This window comes from Xenopus laevis, chromosome 3L (genome assembly GCF_017654675.1).
Source record: "Xenopus laevis strain J_2021 chromosome 3L, Xenopus_laevis_v10.1, whole genome shotgun sequence".
Lineage (NCBI taxonomy): Eukaryota > Metazoa > Chordata > Amphibia > Anura > Pipidae > Xenopus > Xenopus laevis.
In genome coordinates, this window is record NC_054375.1 from 112385733 (window position 1) to 112407203 (window position 21471).

At 41.4% G+C, this 21471-nt stretch overlaps 1 protein-coding gene across 1 annotated transcript in view; it reads right to left on the reverse strand.

Moving 5' to 3' along the window:
* Window positions 1-18834, reverse strand: part of il16.L (interleukin 16 L homeolog) — a 66037-nt gene extending 47203 nt beyond the window's left edge. Inside the window, exon 1 of the mRNA XM_018253145.2 lies at window positions 18072-18834. The gene's annotated coding sequence lies outside the window, so the exon portion shown is untranslated. The remainder of the gene's footprint in view (window positions 1-18071) is intronic.
* Between the last annotated feature and the right edge of the window lie 2637 nt (window positions 18835-21471).

A 21471-nucleotide genomic window follows, 5' to 3' on the forward strand; every position in this document is an offset into this window, starting at 1 on the left:
ATAATATATTTTACGTAATCCGTATCCATCGCTGTATTAGTGTATAAATTGACCTTTTAGGCATTATTTGCCCTGTAGGCATTTTTTGCCCAGTGTGTTATTCAACCAACTGCCATCTAGCTGTGTGACCTTGTTCACATTCTGTCTAAATATCCATAATATTACCGTCTCCAGAAAAAACACCGGAGTGACTTTTTTCAAGCAGCATTCATATATTTTACGTAATCCGTATCCACCGCTGTAGTAGTGTATACGTTGACCTTGTAGGCATTATTTGCACAGTGTTTTCTTCAAACCGCCATCTAGCTGTGTGAGCTTGTTCACATTTTGTCTAAATATTGATAATATTATCGTCTCTAGAAAAACCACTTGAGTTACTTTTTTTCAAGCAGCATTCATATATTTTACGTAATCCGTATCCACCGCTGTAGTAGTGTATACGTTGACCTTGTAGGCATTATTTGCACAGTGTTTTCTTCAAACCGCCATCTAGCTGTGTGAGCTTGTTCACATTTTGTCTAAATATTGATAATATTATCGTCTCTAGAAAAACCACTTGAGTTACTTTTTTTCAAGCAGCATTCATATATTTTACGTAATCCGTATCCACCGCTGTAGTAGTGTATACGTTGATCTTGTAGGCATTATTTGCACACTGTTTTCTTCAAACTGCCATCTAGCTGTGTGTATTATCGTTTCCAGAAAAACCAACTGAGTTTTTGTTGTTGTTGTTTTTTTAAAAATAATGCCAGGCAAAGGCAGGCCGCCACGCAGAGGCCGTGCTAGGGGCCGTGCTGCTATGCAATCCTGTGGCCCTAGCAAATTGCCCAGTTTTAAAAAGCCAATGACCCTGAACTCCCAAAATGCTGAAGAGGTAGTTGACTGGCTTACACAGCACACCCCATCCTCTACCGTTTCTAACTTTACCACAACATCCTCCTCATCCTCCACTGCTATGGCCACCCCACGTAACACTTCCTCCACCACCGGTGCCCCTTCTTCACTGGAGTCAGAGGAGTTATTTTCCCATGAGTTTCTTGAACTGAGTAATGCGCCACCATTATTGCCAGAAGAAGATGAAGGAGATGAGGACGTTACACCAGATTTAATTCTGGCAGAGAACACGATAGAGATGGACATAATGAGTGATGAGGAGGAGGTCCCCGCTGCTGCTTCCTTCTGTGATGTGTCAGAAGAAATTGATGCATCTGAGGAGAATGATGATGAGGAGATTGATGTTTTGTGGGTGCCTAGTAGAAGAGAGCAAGAGGAGGGTAGTTCAGATGGAGAGACGGAGAGTCAGAGAGGCAGTAGGAGAATAAGACTTAGAAGAAGCAGGGAGGACAGCCCGCAGGGATCAGTAGGGCAACAACATGTATCGGCACCTGTGTTCAGCCGGCCAACGCACCCGCCATTGCCACCAATGCCGCCAACTTCTACTGTTACCGCCAGATCGCACACTTCCAAAAAGTCAGCAGTGTGGGATTTTTTTAATGTGTGTGCCTCTGACAAAAGCATTGTAATTTGCAATGAGTGCAGTCAGAAACTGAGCCTTGGTAAGCCCAACAGCCACATAGGTACAACTTCTATGCGAAGGCACATGAGCGGCAAGCACAAAGCACTTTGGGAGCAACACCTCAAAGGCAACAGGCAAACTAAAAGCCACACTCCTTCTGGTCCAGCATCTTACTGCTCTACCTCTGCTCTCCTTGACCCGTCTGAACCACCCTCCACTCCGCCTTCCACCTTGACCACCTGTTCCCATTCCCAGTCATCTGCCACCAGCCAAGTTTCTGTGAAGGCCATGTTTGAGCGTAAGAAGCCAATGTCTGACTGTCACCCCTTGCCAGGCGTCTGACAGCTGGCTTGTCTGCACTCTTAGCCCGCCAGCTTTTACCATACCAGCTGGTGGACTCTGAGGCCTTCCGCAAATTTGTAGCAATTGGGACACCGCAGTGGAAGGTACCCAGCCGCAATTTTTTTTCTAAAAAGGGAATACCACACCTGTACCAACATGTGCAGAGCCAAGTTACCGCATCTCTGTCACTTAGTGTTGGGCCAAAGGTCCATATGACTACAGACGCATGGTCCTCCAAGCATGGTCAGGGCAGGTATGTCACCTACACTGCCCACTGGGTGAACTTGGTAATGGCTGGGAAGCAGGGAATGGGTAGCTCAACAACAACAGTGGAGTTGGTGTCACCGCCACGGATTGCACGCGGTTCTGCCACCACCTCTACTCCTCCATCGCTCTCTACCTCGTCTTCTTCCTCTTCTTCTTCTTACTCTGCTGCTGGGTCCTCCTTCTCCTCCTCCACACCTGTGCACCCCCAGCTCCCCCTAGGCTATTCGACGTGCCAGGTACGCCGTTGTCACGCTGTCTTGGGGATGACGTGCCTGGAAAGCAAAAACCATACCGGATCTGTACTCCTGTCATCTCTGCAGTCACAGGCCGATCGGTGGCTGACCCCACACCAACTGCAGATCGGAAAAGTGGTGTGTGACAATGGAAGCAATCTGTTGGCAGCGTTGAGACTGGGCAATTTAACACATGTGCCCTGCATGGCACATGTGTTAAATTTAATAGTCCAACGTTTTGTCTCCAAGTACCCAGGATTCCAGGACGTTCTCACCCAGTCCAGAAAGGTGTCGGCCCATTTCAGACGTTCCTACACAGCCATGGCACGCCTTGCTGACATTCAGCAGCGCTACAACATGCCAGTCAGGCGTTTGATTTCTGACAGCCAGACTCGCTGGAATTCAACGCTCCTTATGTTGGAACGTCTGCTGCAACAACAAAGGGCCGTCAACGAGTACCTTTTTGAACTGGGTGGTAGGACTGGATCTGCAGAGCTGGGGATTTTTTTCCCCCGTTACTGGGTGCTTATGCGCGATGCCTGCAGGCTCATGCGACCTTTTGAAGAGGTGACAAATATGGTCAGTCGCACCGAAGGCACCATCAGCGACCTAATACCCTTCGCTTTCTTCCTGGAGCGTGCCGTGCGACGAGTGACAGATGAGGCTGTAGACCAGCGTGACGAGGAGCTGGAAGCGCGCGATTTCTGGTCGGAATCACCAGAACGAACCCAGGCACCTGCTGCAACGCAGGGAGAGGTGCCAGAAGTGGAGTCAGAGGAGGAAGGTGGCTTTGTGGAGGAGGAGGAGGAGGACCAACAGGAGCAGGCTTCCCAGGGGGCTAGTGGTGACCTTTTGGGGACCCCTGGTCTTGTACGTGGCTGGGGGGAGGAGACCGTGGATGATGCAGTCCTTGATAATGAGGAAGCGGAGATGGATAGCTCTGCATCCAACCTTGTGAGAATGGGGTCTTTCATGCTGTCATGCCTGTTGAAGGACCCCCGTATCAAGAGGCTTAAGGAGAAGGACCTGTACTGGGTCGCAACGCTACTAGACCCTCGGTACAAGCATAAAGTGTCAGAAATGTTACCAACATACCACAAGTCCGAAAAGATGCGGCATTTACAAACCAGCCTGCAAAACATGTTGTACAATGCTTTTAAGGGTGATGTCACTTCAGGAACTCATCAACATTCCAGGGGCAGAGGTGCCAGTAATCCTGCCACGAGCACACCTGCAAGGACAAAGCCCTTTGGCCAGTCTGTAACGTCAGACATGCAAATGTTTTTCTGTCCAAGGCAGCGCCACAACCCTTCTGGATCCACCCTCAAAGAACGCCTCGACCGGCAGGTAGCGGACTACCTGGCATTAACTGCAGATATCGACACTCTGAGGAGCGATGAACCCCTGGACTACTGGGTGTGCAGGCTTGATCTGTGGCCAGAGCTGTCACAATTTGCCATGAACCTCTTGTCTTGCCCAGCCTCAAGTGTGCTCTCAGAAAGGACCTTCAGTGCAGCAGGAGGGATTGTAACTGAGAAGAGAACTCGCCTAGGTCACAAAAGTGTCGATTACCTGACCTTTATTAAAATGAATGAGGGGTGGATCTCGGAGGGTTACTGCACGCCGGAAGACTTGTTCTGACTTCTATGCAGCTGTCCTTCTCTTCAAGCCTCATGACTCCACACACAGCTGTCCTTTAGCGTCCTCCTCCCTCCGCCACCGTTACAAACTAGGGTGCAAACCCTACTGGTTTAATTTTTTCTGGCCTCTGTGCTTCAGTGGCTGCAACCAAAAAAACTGGGCAAACAATGTCTACAAGGTCAACGTATGGCAAAAAATGACTATTTTCAGCATTTATATGGCATATTTTTTCTGGCAACTGTGCTTCAGTGGCTGCGTCCAAAAAAATGCATATTTTCTGCATTTATATGGCATAATTTTTCTGGCCTCTGTGCTTCAGTGGCTGCAACCAAAAAAATTTATATTTTCAGCATTTATATGGCATAATTTTTCTGGCCTCTGTGCTTCAGTGGCTGCAACCAAAAAAATTTATATTTTCAGCATTTATATGGCATAATTTTTCTGGCCTCTGTGCTTCAGTGGCTGCAACCAAAAAAATTTATATTTTCAGCATTTATATGGCATAATTTTTCTGGCAACTGTGCTTCAGTGGCTGCGACCAAAAAAATGCATATTTTCTGCATTTATATGGCATAATTTTTCTGGCCTCTGTGCTTCAGTGGCTGCAACCAAAAAAATGCATATTTTCAGCATTTATATGGCATAATTTTTCTGGCCTCTGTGCTTCAGTGGCTGCAACCAAAAAAATTTATATTTTCAGCATTTATATGGCATAATTTTTCTGGCCTCTGTGCTTCAGTGGCTGCAACCAAAAAAATTTATATTTTCAGCATTTATATGGCATAATTTTTCTGGCAACTGTGCTTCAGTGGCTGCGACCAAAAAAATGACTATTTTCAGCATTTATATGGCATATTTTTTCTGGCCTCTGTGCTTCAGTGGCTGCGGCCAAAAAAACTGGGCAAACAATGCCTACAAGGTCAACGACATTGACCTTGTAGGCATTGTTTGCCCAGTTTTTTTGGCCGCAGCCACTGAAGCACAGAGGCCAGAAAAAATATGCCATATAAATGCTGAAAATAGTCATTTTTTGCCATACGTTGACTCAACGTATATGGCAAAAAATTACTATTTTCAGCATTTATATGGCATATTTTTTCTGGCAACTGTGCTTCAGTGGCTGCGACCAAAAAAACTGGGCAAACAATGCCTACAAGGTCAACGTATGGCAAAAAATGACTATTTTCAGCATTTATATGGCATATTTTTTCTGGCAACTGTGCTTCAGTGGCTGCAACCAAAAAAACTGGGCAAACAATGTCTACAAGGTCAACGTATGGCGAAAAATTACTATTTTCAGCATTTATATGGCATATTTTTTCTGGCAACTGTGCTTCAGTGGCTGCGTCCAAAAAAACTGGGCAAACAATGCCTACAAGGTCAACGTATGGCAGTTGTTTAAAGAGAACAGTAGATTACTAGCCAGCAAAGCTACCTAAGCTAAAATGTCCCTCAAATCCCTGCAGACTTCTGTCCCTCCAATACAGAGCAGTATCAAGCAGATTACTAGCCAGCAAACTTACTATCATCTGTCCCTGAAATCACGAACAGCTCTCCCCCTACACTATCTCTTCCAAGCACACACAGGCAGATTTTTCAGATACATTTTTGCCCTTGATCCCCCTCTGGCATGCCACTGTCCAGGTCGTTGCACCCTTTAAACAACTTTAAAATCATTTTTCTGGCCAGAAATGTCTTTTTTAGATGTTAAAGTTTGCCTTCCCATTGAAGTCTATGGGGTTCGCGAACCGTTCGCGAACCGCTCGCATTTTTGCGCAAGTTCGCGAATATGTTCGCGAACTTTTTTTCCGACGTTCGCTACATCCCTAGTCATAGCAACACGTTTATTGTGAGGGACCTGGTACAGTTAGACTAACAATAGAAAATATTGGAACAAAAATATTAAGTTGGTTGCTATGGGTTACCACACTCGTTCAAATGTTCCTCTAGTTTAGTAAATGAGTATTTCTGTTGGTCACATGATGCTGTGTCAGAGCAACCAGCCAACCAAAATATCCGGCTGTGGAGAGGCTCTGAGATATAACTTTGATCTTTAATCCCTCATGCCATTTGCAGACTCTGCAGCACAGCAGAACATTTGACTTGTTTTTAAATGCTTTTGGAATTTAAATGGCTAGTGTAAATGTGTCAGGGTTCTCTTTGCTCTGTAATTGCATTTAATTCACATTCTGACATCATACATACAAATATCAGTTTATGTTTTGTAATTCTGGTAGGATACTGTTCCATCTCTCCCCCAAAAAAATGACACTAATTGGTCACAGCTTTTTTGCTTCACCATATATTGTGCCCATCTGGTCTCCCTTTGAGTATTCTGTTACCTTGTCACATTTTTCAGGACATTTATGAAATTAGTGCAATATTGGTTAAATCAACACCAAGGCAAAGCATGAGTGATTAAAGACGTATGGCCATAAGCTAGATAAGGAAGTAGAGAGATTTGGAAATGTCTCCGTTGTTATAATAATATATAAAAATACTGATGAAAGCAACAAAGCTGTTGGTGTTTGGTGAAATTTTATTATATGGCATAAAGAAAGTGCAACAAAATTCATTCATTAGTAGAGCACACAGTCTATATTTCTTAAAGTAAATGCTGCATTCTTAAGTATATTTATTAAAAAAACATTTTTTACTTTCACTTGGTAGGTCTCTTGGACCCCAGTCATGGATATGTATTGAATAAATGTCAGTTGAAAGCAATATTAATTATACTGTCTTTGTCACTGACTTACTATCCACATATTTCAACTATTTGGGGTCATTTACTTTGATCCTGGAGAAAAATGGTAGAGCTCTATGGAGCACAAAAACACTCCCCTTTATGCTCATTAAACAAAACACTACTGCCCAGGGCCTGGCTGTGCTGTACATTTGGCACCAAACTGAATATCTGAATGGCAAGATGGGTAATGCATATGTGCCTCCTCCATCCACACTATGAATATAGCGCTGACAAATGCAGGCAGTGATTTCTTCCTGGGCTGAACACAAGTCTCTATTTTGGAGCTCAGAGCCCTATGGAAGGGCACAAAGTGCTAAATAATCTAATGCAGGGCTGTCCAACTGGCGGCCTGCGGGCCGACCTCCCTTTTTATGGCCCTCCACATCAAAGTCTGCCTGCTGTGTCTGTTTACCATATGTAAATTTTAAAAGGTATCACTACAGAGATTGACTGGCCCCTGCATTGTCTAAACCTCAAATTCAAACTAATCCCCTGTATTGTTCACACCTGTGATCCCCCTGTATTGTTCACACTTGTAACATCTCTATTGTTCACTCCCCTAAAGTCCTGTACTGTTCACACCTTTGACCCAGACTGAAACTGCTCTCATTGTTCACCTGTTCACACTTTATTCAAAATGCTAATGGAGCACCAGCACTGTGTCACTGTATGTAGTACATATTAGACTGGTCCTGATTCCTGTCTCCTGCTCTGTTCTGCCTTCCCTATGCTCCCTGTGTGTGTCATACTTTGGTATTTGTTCTGGGGGTTTGTTAGCATTTGAAAATTATTGTTAGTGGCCCCTAAGGTGTTTAATCATATGCTGGGGTACTGTATTATACACAGGGGAGGAGGAGGCATATGGATTTATGGGTATGTCTTAATATGACTTCACTTTTTTCACATATGAGTGACATCCTTGCCAGGGCAGCCACAAGGTAGTTTGGCACCCTAGGCAAGCGCTTCAATCAGTGCCCCCTGTCCTGCATTACCATTTCCCTCCTTACCATGATGGTTTTTAAAAAAGAGAGCAAGAAAATGTACAACACTTTTTCATTTATATTACTGCTCCCCATACCTGTACCAGCAAGCCCAGCAGCCATCCATAATACTGCCCCCCCCATACCTGTACCAGCAAGCTCAGCAGCCATCCCTCATACAGTCCTCCAGCAGCCATCATATGTGCAAGGCTGAGAGCAGTGAGAGTGAGCCACACCAAGCAGACCGCCAGCTCTCTGCCTCTCTCTCTCTGTCACCCAACACATCAGTGACGTCATTGACGCGTGTACGCACATTGCACTGCACCGCACAGAAGGAGCTATTACTTGCCAGCAAGAGGATGAAAGTGAAGGAGGGGGATTCCACCCAACTGGGTGACCATGATTACTGAAACAAATTATTAAATAAACGCTTGAAAAAAACAAATAAATAGAAAAAAATTTAAAAAAATCCCCTTAAAAGTGCACCCCTCAATGATGGTGCCTAGACAGCCGCCTACTCTGCCTACCAGTAGTTCCCTAGCCCTGATCCCTGCAGTGAGCACCAACCATCTGGTTTTTTGGTGTGCTATTAATGTGGACATGGTCTTGCGGTAACATGGGTGTGGTTTAAAGTGGGTGTGGTCTAAAAACAGGGAGTGGCTAACACTGGCTTCCGTTATCGGCCCTCCACCATGTAGATTAGAAAAATTCCGGCCCTCTGTACCATAGAAGTTGGACAGCACTGATCTAATGGATGCTCTTTGTAAATGAAATCCATTGTGTTACAGGAGACTAGCAATAGAAGGAGTGGCCTAGTGCCTAATGTGATGTGGTATGATGTCACTAGGGTATGGCTAGTTAGAAGAGAAATAGAACTATGCAGGTATATTGACAGCAGGTGACACCCCTAAGTTATCTTACAGCCTTAACCCCAAGGTTTGAATGGTAAATTCGAATTTGAATTTTTGAGTTGGTTTTTGGTCATAACGCACAATTTCTAGTTTAAAAACCACCAACTCAAATTTGAAAGGTCGCCACCTAAAACCTGCCGAGTTCATGTAGAAGTCAGCAGCAGAGGTATGCTCTGAGCATAGAAATTAATAGCCTTCCTGACATTCAAGTTTTTTTTTTTTTCATAGAAAAATTGCGTTCAAATTTGATTCGAGTTTTTGGTAAAATTAGTTCGGATTTTTGACCTTCAAGTTTTTTCTTCAATAAGATACCATTCAAGCTCATTCGAAGTAAAAAACTCTAACATTCGACCTTTGATAAATCAGCCCCCAAGATTTTATAAGGTTGTTGGCAATCTTAATGTTGGCAAAGGTCGTGCTCTGCATTATACACAAAGCAGCAGTTATTCTTTTGTATATAGTGACCCTTTAAAGGAATAATTACACCAAAAGAAAACCTGTTTCCAGAAAGCTCCAAATTACAGGAAGGCTATTCCCCATACACTCCGTTTTAATCAAATAAATGTAATTTTTAAAAATGATTTCCTCTTTCTCTATAATAGAAAAGTCCCTTGTACTTGATATAAACTAAGATATAATTAATCCTTATTGGAAGCAAAACAAGACTATTGGGTTTAATTAATGTTTGAATGCTTTTTTAGTAGACTTAAGATATGGAGAATTACAGAAAGATCCATTATCCCACAAACCCGAGATCCCGAGCATTCTGGATAACAGGTCCCATACCTGTAATAGATGAAGACTACATTTTCACAGGTGGAGAGGTGGCAGTTAGCTTTAGAACTCAGTCAAGTAACACATTCTGTGTCATATTCCTAATAAATTTGAGATATGGAACATATTTCTGAATAGACCCCGGACAGTGAAAAAACCCTGTAAAATAAGCCTAGCAATATTATGTACTTTCAATAAGCCTTGCTAGCTGTCATATGGTAGCACGCCGCACAATCCCATGATAAACAAAGAAAGGTCTTTATTAAAGGGCGTAGGCATCCTAAATATGAGATTTAGACCACAAGCTGTAGGAAGCTGAATGTCGGCTTTAAGCTCCTGAGTGGTGAGCTGCAGTGGGAAGGGCAGGTCTGGTCAATACAGCGCTTCATCACTCCCACATGAACGTTCTCTTTTGTACTTTGTTTATTTCATTTAAATTAACAATTGCTCTACATCTGATGTCTAAGAATAAACAGGAACAGAGACTGTATTCACATTCATATCCAGCACCACTTGCAGCTCTTAAAGGGAAATATCCCACACATGCTATTTCCCACTTTTCAATCCATTGTCAGCTGTCCTTCCTACCTAACATACAACAGTGCGTGAAATATGTTCTGTTAAAGACTTGTAACACGACAATAATGAAAATTCCCTAAATGCATTCATACATGGTAGATTGGATGATTTGAGATGAAATGCCTGACATTGTACATTTGTACATTCACAGACCGCTGAGCAGTTTTCACAGCAACCCACTGGGTCATCCAAACAAAAAAATTTCGTCTGTTAATACCAAACCCCAACAATGTGGGGGACAATAACTAACCCAGAAGTGTTGGACCACCCACAGCCTCTCCCACTCAAGGTTATACGGGTATTTTCCACTGTAAGTTCACCATCTACTTACACAATTCATAATAAGCAAATGCAACTTGTGTCTTGTGGCTTTTGGTCCAGTTATTCAGATAACCTGAAAATCAGCCTGTTTTATTTGTAAGGCTTTCATGCAAAGTAATACATATTTAGGATTTAACACTCCATTGAAAACTAGGCACATGAGACAAAAAGGCAATTCCTTTATAAAGTAATCTTTCTACTCAGGCCCTCTCCTATTCATATTCCAGTCTCTTATTCAAATCAATGCATAGTTGCTAGGGTAATTTGGACCCTAGCTACCAGACTGCTGAAATAGCAAACTGCAGAAAAAGCTAAAAAACTAGAAAAAGAACACGAATGATAAAAACTGAAAGCCAATTGCAAACTCTCTCAGAATATCTCATAATATCTCAGCATGAATCGAGGGTTAATTAACCCTTGATATTCGACTAGGAACTAAAATCCTTCGACTTCGAATATCGAAGTCGAAGGATTTAGCGCAAATCCTACGATCGAACGATCGAAGGAATAATCCTTCGATCGAACGATTAAATCCTTCTAATCGAACGATTCGAAGGATTTTAATCCAACGATCGAAGGAATATCCTTCGATCAAAAAAACTTAGGCAAGCCTATGGGGACGTTCCCCATAGGCTAACATTGACTTCGGTAGCTTTTAGCTGCCGAAGTAGGGGGTCGAAGTTTTTTTTAAAGAGGCAGTACTTCGACTATCGAATGGTCGAATAGTCGAACGATTTTTAGTTTGAATCGTTTGATTCGTAGTCGAAGGTCGAAGTAGCCCATTCGATGGTCGAAGTAGCCCAAAAAACACTTCGAAATTCGAAGTTTTTTTAATTCGAATCCTTCACTCGAGCTTCATGAATCGGCCCCTGTGTGTAACGAGGTACAGTGGGATACTTGTGCTTTAGTTAATGTCAGTATGACTCACATTGCAGCTACAGTAGGATGTAAACAACTAGACCCAAATAATTGTTACATTGGGGTTATTCTGGGACTATTTCTGTGGTTTTGTATCCTAGGGAACTGTGCAATTAGAAATGACAAATGGCAGAGGTTCCCTAATTATTACTTTCTAATAACCAACACAGTTGGGGTTGGGGTGCTCATCATGCTAATTGCTAACTCAAGTCCTTCTTGGCTTCATTCTGTATGGAGCTCCAATATATTGTACCTTGAAAGTCAGTCTGTGGCTGCTAGAATATCACTAGAAAGGGCATGGACTGGGCATTGGCGAAGGAGAGGGAAAGGCAGGACATGTAGTAGGTACACTAAGCTTTTGGACTACATTACATAAGCTTTTTTTTTTTTTATTTAACAAGATACACAATAGTCGCTTTTTAGCCAGATCAACCGGAGTCTAGGACAGTGGGGCTTATTTACTTTACTTATTTACTAACATAACTTCTGAATTGTACCAGAGTACTTGCCTATAACAGCCAATCAGATGTTGCATGTTTAACTTTGTGGAAGATCAAAATGGCACCCTTGCTAATAGCATGTGGATGCCTAGAACAAATTAGTTGTAAACCTCTACTTAATGCAGGTAAACAGGTATGGGACCTGGTATCCAGAATCCTCGATTCCTGGAGTTTTCAATATAACAGATATTTCCATAATTTGGATCTTCATACTAGTCTACTAGAAAATCATGTAAACATTTAATAAGCCAATAGACTGGTTTTGCGTCCAATAAGGATTAATTACATCTTAGTTAGGATCCAATACTAGTTTTTAAAAAATTGATTATTTGGATAAAATGGAGTCTATTGGAGATGGCCGTAATTCTGAGCTTTCTGGATAACGGGTTTCCGGATAATGGATCTCATACCTGTACCATCTTTGGGGTTTACAAGGCTGATATCAGTGGTGGGATGTGCAGCAACATTTCATGCATATTTGCTTTATGTCAAGGAATGAGTGCTGCCATAATGCTTGCATTGGCTGGGGCACCATTATGCTCATGGCATACCAGGTACAATAGACGGTGTTGTTCTGTGACTGTCTGAAGGCAGTTTCCCAGTTTCCCAGCCAAAGCAAGCAATGTGACAGTATATTAGGGACAAATTCTGTTCCATGAGAAAAATGTGTCCCATGTGTCACCTAACGACAAGTGTATGGGTAATGTTACATATGTCACAAATGTCACTTGGTGAGATTTCCTAGTAAAAGCTGCAGTGATAAAATACCATGCATTAGCACACATTGTTTGTAGCACAGCAGAAAGCAGAGATTACCCCATGTAAATGTGGGAGCATCGGTAAATCTATGTGCCACACAGTGATAAAAAAATGAATAATTGCTCTTGCTCCTTGGCAGGTTATCACTAGAACACAGGAAAGCAAACACACACACATTTATAAGGATTTACATATCTTTGTGCTACACATGTGATTTTTAATGGGAAACTAATTAAAAAATTAAGATAAACTTCATCTCATGCAAATACTAAACATAAATATAACCAATTATAACTTGGTCAGAAATAATCAGATTACTCTTCAGTATCCCCTCTCAGCATCCGTCTCTCTACAAGCTGGAGTAGGTGTCAGAATTTGATTGACAGTTAGGTCAAATACATTGATCTGTACCCCCTTTGGCTAGACAATGTATTAGGGCTAACTGTCTTTCAAAATAACCGGCTCTGACACAAAGCTGCATGAAGAGAGAATAATTGCTGAGAGGGGGGATAGTGAAGTGTCATTTGATTAGTTCAGAATTGGAACAAAAATATAAACTGACCATATTTAGAAAGTATAATATTTCAAATAAATTAAGCTAAATTTAAACTTTCATGACGCTATCCTTTAAGTACAAAACCTTTGGGGGACAAAGACTACTTTGTGAGGGATCCCTAATCAGTCATAACAGGGCTAAAGTTGTATAAATGACAGTGTGTGTGATTTCTGTCTTCTGTTTAGTAATGTGTTCCATATAGTGATTCCCTAGTTTGAAATTAGAAGATATCAATGGGAAACTCACAGCAGTGACATTAGTTTACTGTATGGAAAAACCTGGAGATAACATGAACTAAGTGCATGTAGACCAGTAAGCCCCAACCAGAAGCTCGTGAGCAACATGTTGCTCTCCAACCCCTTGGATGTTGCTCCCAGTGGCCTCAAAGCAGGAGCTTATTTTTGAATTCCAGGCTTGGAGGCAAGTTTTGGTTGTATAAAAACCAGATGTACTACCAAAAGTCTCAATATAGGTTGACAATCCACATAGGGGCTACCAAATGGCCAATCACAGCCCTTATTTGGCACCCCAAGAACATTTTTCATGCTTGTGTTGCTCCCCAACTCCTTTTACTTCTGAATGTTGCTCACGGGTTCAAAAGGTTGGGGATCCCTGATGTAGACAGTGCAATGCAATCAAGCCCAATCTCAGAGGAGATATAAGCAAGTAGGTTTTATTTATCCTTTAACATGTGTTCTCTCATAAGAAGAGAGCATTAAAGATAAGATAGTTCTGATGCTAATCACAATGGGAGTGGCTATATGCTCCTTTTTCTGACATTATCCTTACTATTATCCATTATTTTGTGCAATATATTCCACTGCGCTTTACAGAATTTATTCATCAGTCACATCAGCCCCTGCCCCAGAGGAGCTTCCAAGTTAAAGTCCCTATTACATTCATAATTTTATTAGGAGCCAATTAACCTGCCTGAATGTGTTTGGAGTGTGGAAGGAAAATTAAGTACTCGGCGGAAACCCATGCAGGCTCCTTGCAGTGCCCTGGCTAGAATCAAACATCAGTCCTATAGCCTGAAGATCTAAAAGAAGGTATATTTCTGAGCCTCACAAATGTAGCGGGTTGGCTTGACCCCTTGGCGGAGGATGCTGCAGGCACAATTGCAGCTGGTATGGCAGGTTCTTTTGATTCTTCAGCCTTTCCCCTTTTAGGTATAGAACCCAGAACCCTTGCAAGTTGGTATCCTGTCCTGGAAAAAAGCTGTCTTTGAACAGATCTGCTACCAAGAAAATTTCACAGACAATCCCAGATACACAAGTATGGGCGAAGTATAAAAGTAAGTATCTTGGCCAATTTTACAGTGCCCGATTTCTTAAATCATTTGCTGACTTATCCCAAGAATTCCAACAACCCTGTACTATGTTTTATCAGTTCCTCCAGGCCTGACATCACCTGACTGCACAGTTCCCATCTACACCCATATTGGAATCCCCAGCCATGGAGACAGTGCTTAGGGTACAGAATGGAAAAAATGCCTATCTGATGTTTATAACTGACTTAACATAAGGGGAAATCCTTTTGCAACATGCCATAGTAAATGGATACAGGACATGCCCACACTAGATATTGGTGACTGGGATGATGTTAACTTACTGACACTTTCATGTCCACATGGATAAGCAGCGCGGACATACTTTATCCCATACAAAATGATTCAATGGGGAAGATTTACTAAAGGGCGAAGTGACTTACGTTAGTGAAAATTCGCCAGAATGACATCATTTCGTGACTTTGCCGATTTACTAACGGGCACAGGCGTAACTTCTTTAGCGAAGGAGACTCTAGCGGTAATTTGCTCCCTTACGTCTGGCGAATTTGCGCTCTGGCGAAGGGACATAACTACGCAAATTCACGAAGATGTGGATTTTACTGAACGTTACCTCTTGCACCAGACTTGCCTTCACCACCTCAGACCAGGCGAAGTGCAATAGAGTAGATAGGACTTCCTCAATTTCTAAGTCCCAAAAAACGCTGGCGACTTTTCATTTGTCAGGGTGATAGGCTGCAAAAGATCGTAAATTTTTTCTGGGGTACCCAGCCTCCCCCCTACATTTCCTAACATATTGAACATAAACTATACACTGGGCTCATGTGTAGGGCATTATAACAACTCTATTTTATGTTATGAAGCTTCCCTGGGCTTGTGTAGTGTAATGTATTTGCTGCAACATATACGTCCATTCAACTTTAAAGGGGTGGTTCACCTTTAAGTTAACTTTTAGTATGTTATTGAATGGCCAATTCTAAGCAACTTTTCAATTGGCTGTCAATTAAAGTTTTTAATTAATTTGCCTCCTTCTTCCGACTCTTTCCAGCTTTCAAATGGGGGGTCACTGACCCCATCTAAAAAACAAATTCTCTGTAAGGCTACAAATGCATTGTTTTTACTACTTTTTATTCCTCATATTTCTATTCAGGCCTCTTCTATTTATATTCTAGTCTCATTTTCTATTTAGTGCATGGTTGCTAGGGGAATTTGGACCCTAGCAACCAGATGGCTGAAATTGCAAACTGGAGAACTGCTGGATAAAAAGCTAAATAACTCAAAAACCACAAATAACAAAAAATTAAAACCAATTGCAAATTATCTCAGAATATCCCTCTCTACATCATACTAAAAATTCATTTAAAGGTGAACAACCTCTTTAACTTCCCGCCCTAAGCAAATTAGCCAACACTAGCGCAACTTCGCCAGCGTTTGGCACCCTGGACGCAATTTTGGATTTTAGTGAATTAGCATTGTCCTGGCAAAGTGTTGCGATGTTAGCGAAGCGGACGCTAGTGCAAATTTGGCGCTTAGTGAATCTGCCCCATAGGCTTTACAATATGGGAGTGAGCCCCACTAATCTGTGCTTCGAAAGCCAATCCGTCCCGGGCACATACTTACACACCTTGTGGTCCTGCACTGTGATTACCTGTTATTGAGATATTTCTCTTTTTCTGCAAACTCATCTTAGGGGCAGATTTATTAAGATTCGAGTTGTGTTTTAGATTTTCTGGGTTAAAAAAAAACTCAAATCTTTTTAGATTTATTATACACCAAACCTGAAAATAGCTTGAATCTAAAATACACCATCTAAAACATGTCAAGGTCACGTAGAAGTCAATGGCAGATGTCCCTTGAACCATTTGAAGGTGTTAATAGTCTTCATGATGTTTGCGTTTTTTCAGAGGGTTTGACTCGAAGGCTCGGTCAGTTTGATCAATTCAAGTTTTTTCCCGCAAAAAACTCGATTAATTAGTTTAATACAAGGGAATGCATATATTTGCCACTATTTTAGATTCCATTTGTGTAGGCTACCAGCACACTAAGGGGGTTATTTAATCTCAGTTTTTTGATGAAAACAAAGTCTACCAAACTCCCTTCCACAAATTTAACTAGTTTATCCATATTTTTTCTTAAAATCAGAGCAAAAAAACATCGCAATAAAATCAAGTGTCAATTCGTATTATACAAATGACACTCTGAAACTCTATTTTATTGAATTTTTGCTGCAAAAACTCAACTTTTTCGGATTATCCAGCGCAGATCACAATGTCAAGAAACAACTTCAAGGACATCTGTCATTGACTCCTATATAACCTCAACAGGTTTGAGATGGAGTATTTTTGTATTCAGTTTTTTAGCAGCTTTGGCCCTTTGGGGTTTAATAAGTCTCAAAAAAATTTGAGATTTTTTTACACTAAAAATGTGTTTTCCCCCCTTAGAACATCGACCAGAAAAAAAATCAAGATTTAATAAATGGGTCCCTAAGAAAATGTGTTAATCATTCTAATGTCTGTTTTCTTCTATTACTTTATGCTCGGGTTCTGTCCACGAAAATGACATCAAAGCACACCCCCATCTGTTAGGCCACACCTACTGTATCCTGCTGTTAAAGCTTTATGACCCAAAACTGAGATTGACAAAAGGGTTTAGGGAGGAGCCTCAAGGCATTATGGGTCAAAGGAACATACAGTGGCTCTTTAGAACAAGGCAAAGTCCCTATGAGCAGAGTTAAGGACAACTTTACAGAAATGGAGTCCCAGAAAACACAGAAAACACTGGGAAAACGTAAAAAAAACAGTTGCGATTTCAGATGTTTTGATTTAAGGGCACACATCTGAGTTTGCCAACAATATGCAGCTACTTATGTTATGCAAAGTTCTCCCTTTCATCAGCCAGTTAACGTCCCATTTGGGGGACACCAGCACAACACAAAAATGGAGGGGGGGGTAGAAATATACAGAGAATGCCCTTGTCTGACCCAGTTCACAAGCAGATATAAGCCAATGTATCTGGTTAGTCCAGAATAGTAATGAATTGTGCCAATTCAACATACAATTATTTATTATCCATTATTTCATTTTTGATTTTAAATCAGTTTGCACCTTGATAATTCACAATAAAATCCACAAACAAAATCAAGAGAGTGATCCATATTAAATGACTAACTTGACTTATGGCTGATTCACAGCAGCTGGTGGGGCATAGGCCTTACACCCCTGGGGAAGCAGTATTACACAGAACATATATTGTGTTTATCAGTGTCATGTTTATCATATGATGCCTAAGTAATAGAATTTTGGGACGCTCCGCATTTCATTATTCACAAACATAATCGCCAGCAACTAAGTCATAAACCAGAGATGTCCAACCAGTGTCTCTTCAGATGTTGTTGAACTACAACTCCCAGGAGCAGCAGACAGCTCTAACTTTTCCAAACTATGAAAAAAAACGCCAGCCTGTGAAATGGAATTGATTTATAAAAATGCTTTCGGGACAGATTTATTTCTGTTATTCAGCTTCAGAGAGAAAAAAAACGGACCGCAGAACATTATTTTCCTGGCCCCTAAACAATTTGAGCACACAAAATAATAAGCTCTTTCTTTGCTTGCCCTTAATTAAAAATAACCCCATACAAACGAGGGCTACTGGATATGAAAAACATCTGGAAGGCATTTTGCTTTATAAGTCACCAAACTTTTTCTTGAGCGATGTCAGAGAAGAGGGAAGAAAAACATACTTACCATTGCCAAGCACATTGAATATCTTCTCTACAGATTTATTCCCCCAGTGTTATTTCCCTGATTAAATGTGGAATGGCCGTCCATGTTCCTTGCAGCCAGCCATGAAAATCCTATGTGTATTCCCCTCCGCTGCTGGGAAGCACATTCACATCAATGCTTTTCTGTAGAGGCTCTTTTCTCTCCTTGTGCACTGAAATGACTGAGCTGTCTGCCAGTAAATCATAATTGCCAGAGTCTCTGCATTTTTAAATACCGCCCAGTGAGACAGATGTGCATAAAAGAGATGTTATTCCGCTCAATGAAACTGCTCTGGTCCTATAACCTTTCCTCCTGTAGCACAAGAAGAAATGGAAAACCTCAGACTTTCCTCTGGACTTTTTCTTGACTTGGTGTCACAAAGAACAGAAAGCTGCTGCAGTCTTCTTGGATGGGAAAATGTGGCTTTAACCCTTCAAGTGACCATTGCCTTGACTTGCAGTAACCTGTATAGGAAATTCTGCCTTTTAGGGAGTTGCAGACAGGAGTGAGCCCCCCTGCTGGGCCCCACAGAGCAACCATTGTATGGAGCGAGGAAGTAAAAAATGTACAATAGCACCCCCACCCCCAGATACATCTCTTTTTGGGGAAAAGGCTGCAACTGTGTAATAGTGTGTATGGTGAGGTAAGACTGTGTCAGTACATGGGACCTGGGGTTTTCTGGATAAAGGTTTTTTCCATAATTTGGACCACCCTTTCTTAAATCTGCAAACATTAATACATTAAGTTAACCCAATAGGATTGTTTTGCCACCAATTTAGATTCCTGCAGCTTAATTACCATCAAGTACAACGTACAGGTATGGGACCTATTATCCACAATGCTCGGGACCTGGGGCTTTCCAGATAATGGGTCTTTCCATAATTTGGATCTTCACACCTTAAGACTACTAGAAAATCATGTAAGCATTAAATTAACCCAACTGGCTGTTTTTGCTTCCAATAAGGATTAATTATATCTTAGTTTGGATCAACTACAAGGTACCGTTTTATTGTTATAGAGAAAAAGGAATTCTTTTTTAAAAATTTGGATTATTTGATTATAAATGAGTCTATGAGAGACGTTGTTTCTGTAATTCTGGAACTTTCTGGATAACGGGTTTCCAGATAACCGATTCCATACCTGTACTGTTTTATCATTACAGAAAAAGCAATCTTTTTTTTTTTTTTTAAATAGAATTAATTGCTTAAAATGAACTCTGTGGGAGATGGCCTTCCTGTAATTCAGAGCTTTTTGGGGAACGGGTTTCCAGATAAGAGATCGCTTACACTTTATACAAATATGCAGTCTCTGGCTATTTTTAGAATACAACACCAGCAGCCTTTTACATAACAGGAGAATTGCAAGTTATAAATAATAGGGTCCCCAGCAAGTATATTGTCCCTTTAGCTTCAATATCATTCAGGACAGCCCAGTGCATGGGTAAAGGGGGTTCAACTGAAGTCAGTGCTGCCAGTTTTATTCCCATAATTCTTTAGTACCACTATTACTTTGGCACAGGGAGTGTTTATGTAATTCTTTATTGCTAAACATGACCTACTCTCCTTGCACAAAATTGAAATGATTCATTTAGGAAGAGAAGAGAAAAAAAAACATATTTGCGTCTTTAATCAAGAAGAACCCAACTTTTTCAGGCAGCTAAAGGGTGAATAATGTCAGTGTGGAAACCATATGGAACAAAAGTGGATTGCAGGAAAAGAACAAGATCCGGGAAATGTCCCTGAAAGGAAAATAAGAGAAGAAATACTAGCAGGGGTTAGATGAATAGAAATATCAAGAGAACTAAAATTATTTCTAATAGTATTTTGCTCTGTCAACAGAGAAGCAGCCAATTGTGTCCTGTTCTAAAAAGCAGCATTCATCTCATCATCATTACCTCAGAGACATGTAAATTAAAACTAATACATTTTAACAAATTAAGGTTTAAGGGGAGTCACTTCATTCAAAAAGTATATGCCCTATTGGGACACTTTGATGCCAGTAGACAAAATGGCGTAATTGCAGATCTTCCACACACCATTACTATAATATTATAGCATGTATTCAGTCCCGGTGCTGCTTTCATGCTACAGGAAAGGGGTTTCCCTCGGAAGTTTGTGCTAAAAATTCAACTTAAAATAAACGATTAGAGTAAATTGCCTTAATGTGAGAGGGTGTGCTTGTTCCCTCGTGTAACTACAACTAAATGAATGGAACTTCCACTTCTGAGTTCCAAACTATTTCCTGATGCAATTTCAGCACAGAAACTATTTGTAGGGAGCAATGGGTGATCAGGGTAACATCCCCATGTGCAATGCCAGGCATCAGTGGTGTAAAGATCAGCGCCATTGGAGATGAGGAAACACATCTTCAGGAGAAATAAATGGCATATCACCTTCTGTCAGATAAAGGAAATGTTTGATAGATGTCAGGAGTATGTTTGGTGAATTAGTAATAATAATAATTTTGAGCTCTGTACCATGGTTTGGACTATGGTCTCTTGTTTCATGGAAGGAAAACCTTAAAGGAGACGGATGCACCTCCAAGTGTTTGTATTTACTTACCTGAACCCCTGGGCCATTGCTCCTCTCAGGAGAAAACTGGAGCTACCTGGGGTTATACCAGTGAGCACAACAGAGCGATCCTCTTCCGTCCTCATCTTTCTTCACGCGGCTGCGCATGCGCAGTAGAGTGAAAAGCCGAACTTTAAAAAGTTGGCTATTTCGTTCTACTGCGCATGTGTTGGCCCCGGGAAATGTATAGAAAGAAGAAGCCAGAAGAAGATCACTCCATGGTGCTTGCTGGTATAACCCCGGGCTGGTGCAGATTTCTACTGAGAGGGGCACTGGCCCAGGGTTTCAGGTAGGTCAATACAATCACTTGGGTGTGCCTAACATTTGGCACCCCCAGGTGCAAAAAGTCTTTCCTTCTCCTTTAAGGTTACATAATGACATTCCTGGCAAGTTTGTGCCTCTTACTTTATGGCAATAGTTTTGGGAAAGTTCTTTCCTATATCAGCCCAATAATCCTTCATGCCCAAAGCAAGGTCTGCCTGGGTTTTCTGAAATAATAAAGAAATCTGTCAGTCCTGAAAAGAGTCCTGAATTCAATCCAACTTAACAACTGTGGGATGAGCTGAAATAGTGATTGTAAGACAGGTCAGATCATCACCCTCAGCGTATGTATCTTTACTAATACTTTTGTGGCTGAATAGAAACAATCCTACCAACAATGTTCCAACATCTAGTGGAAAACCTTCCCAGTAGAGCAGTGGCTGTTATAGTAGGAAAGGGAGGAGCAATAGTTTGGATGTTGGACAGGCAGGTGATTCCTATTGCCATATAGTGTATGTTCTTATGGAGAAGATGAAATATAATAACTAAAA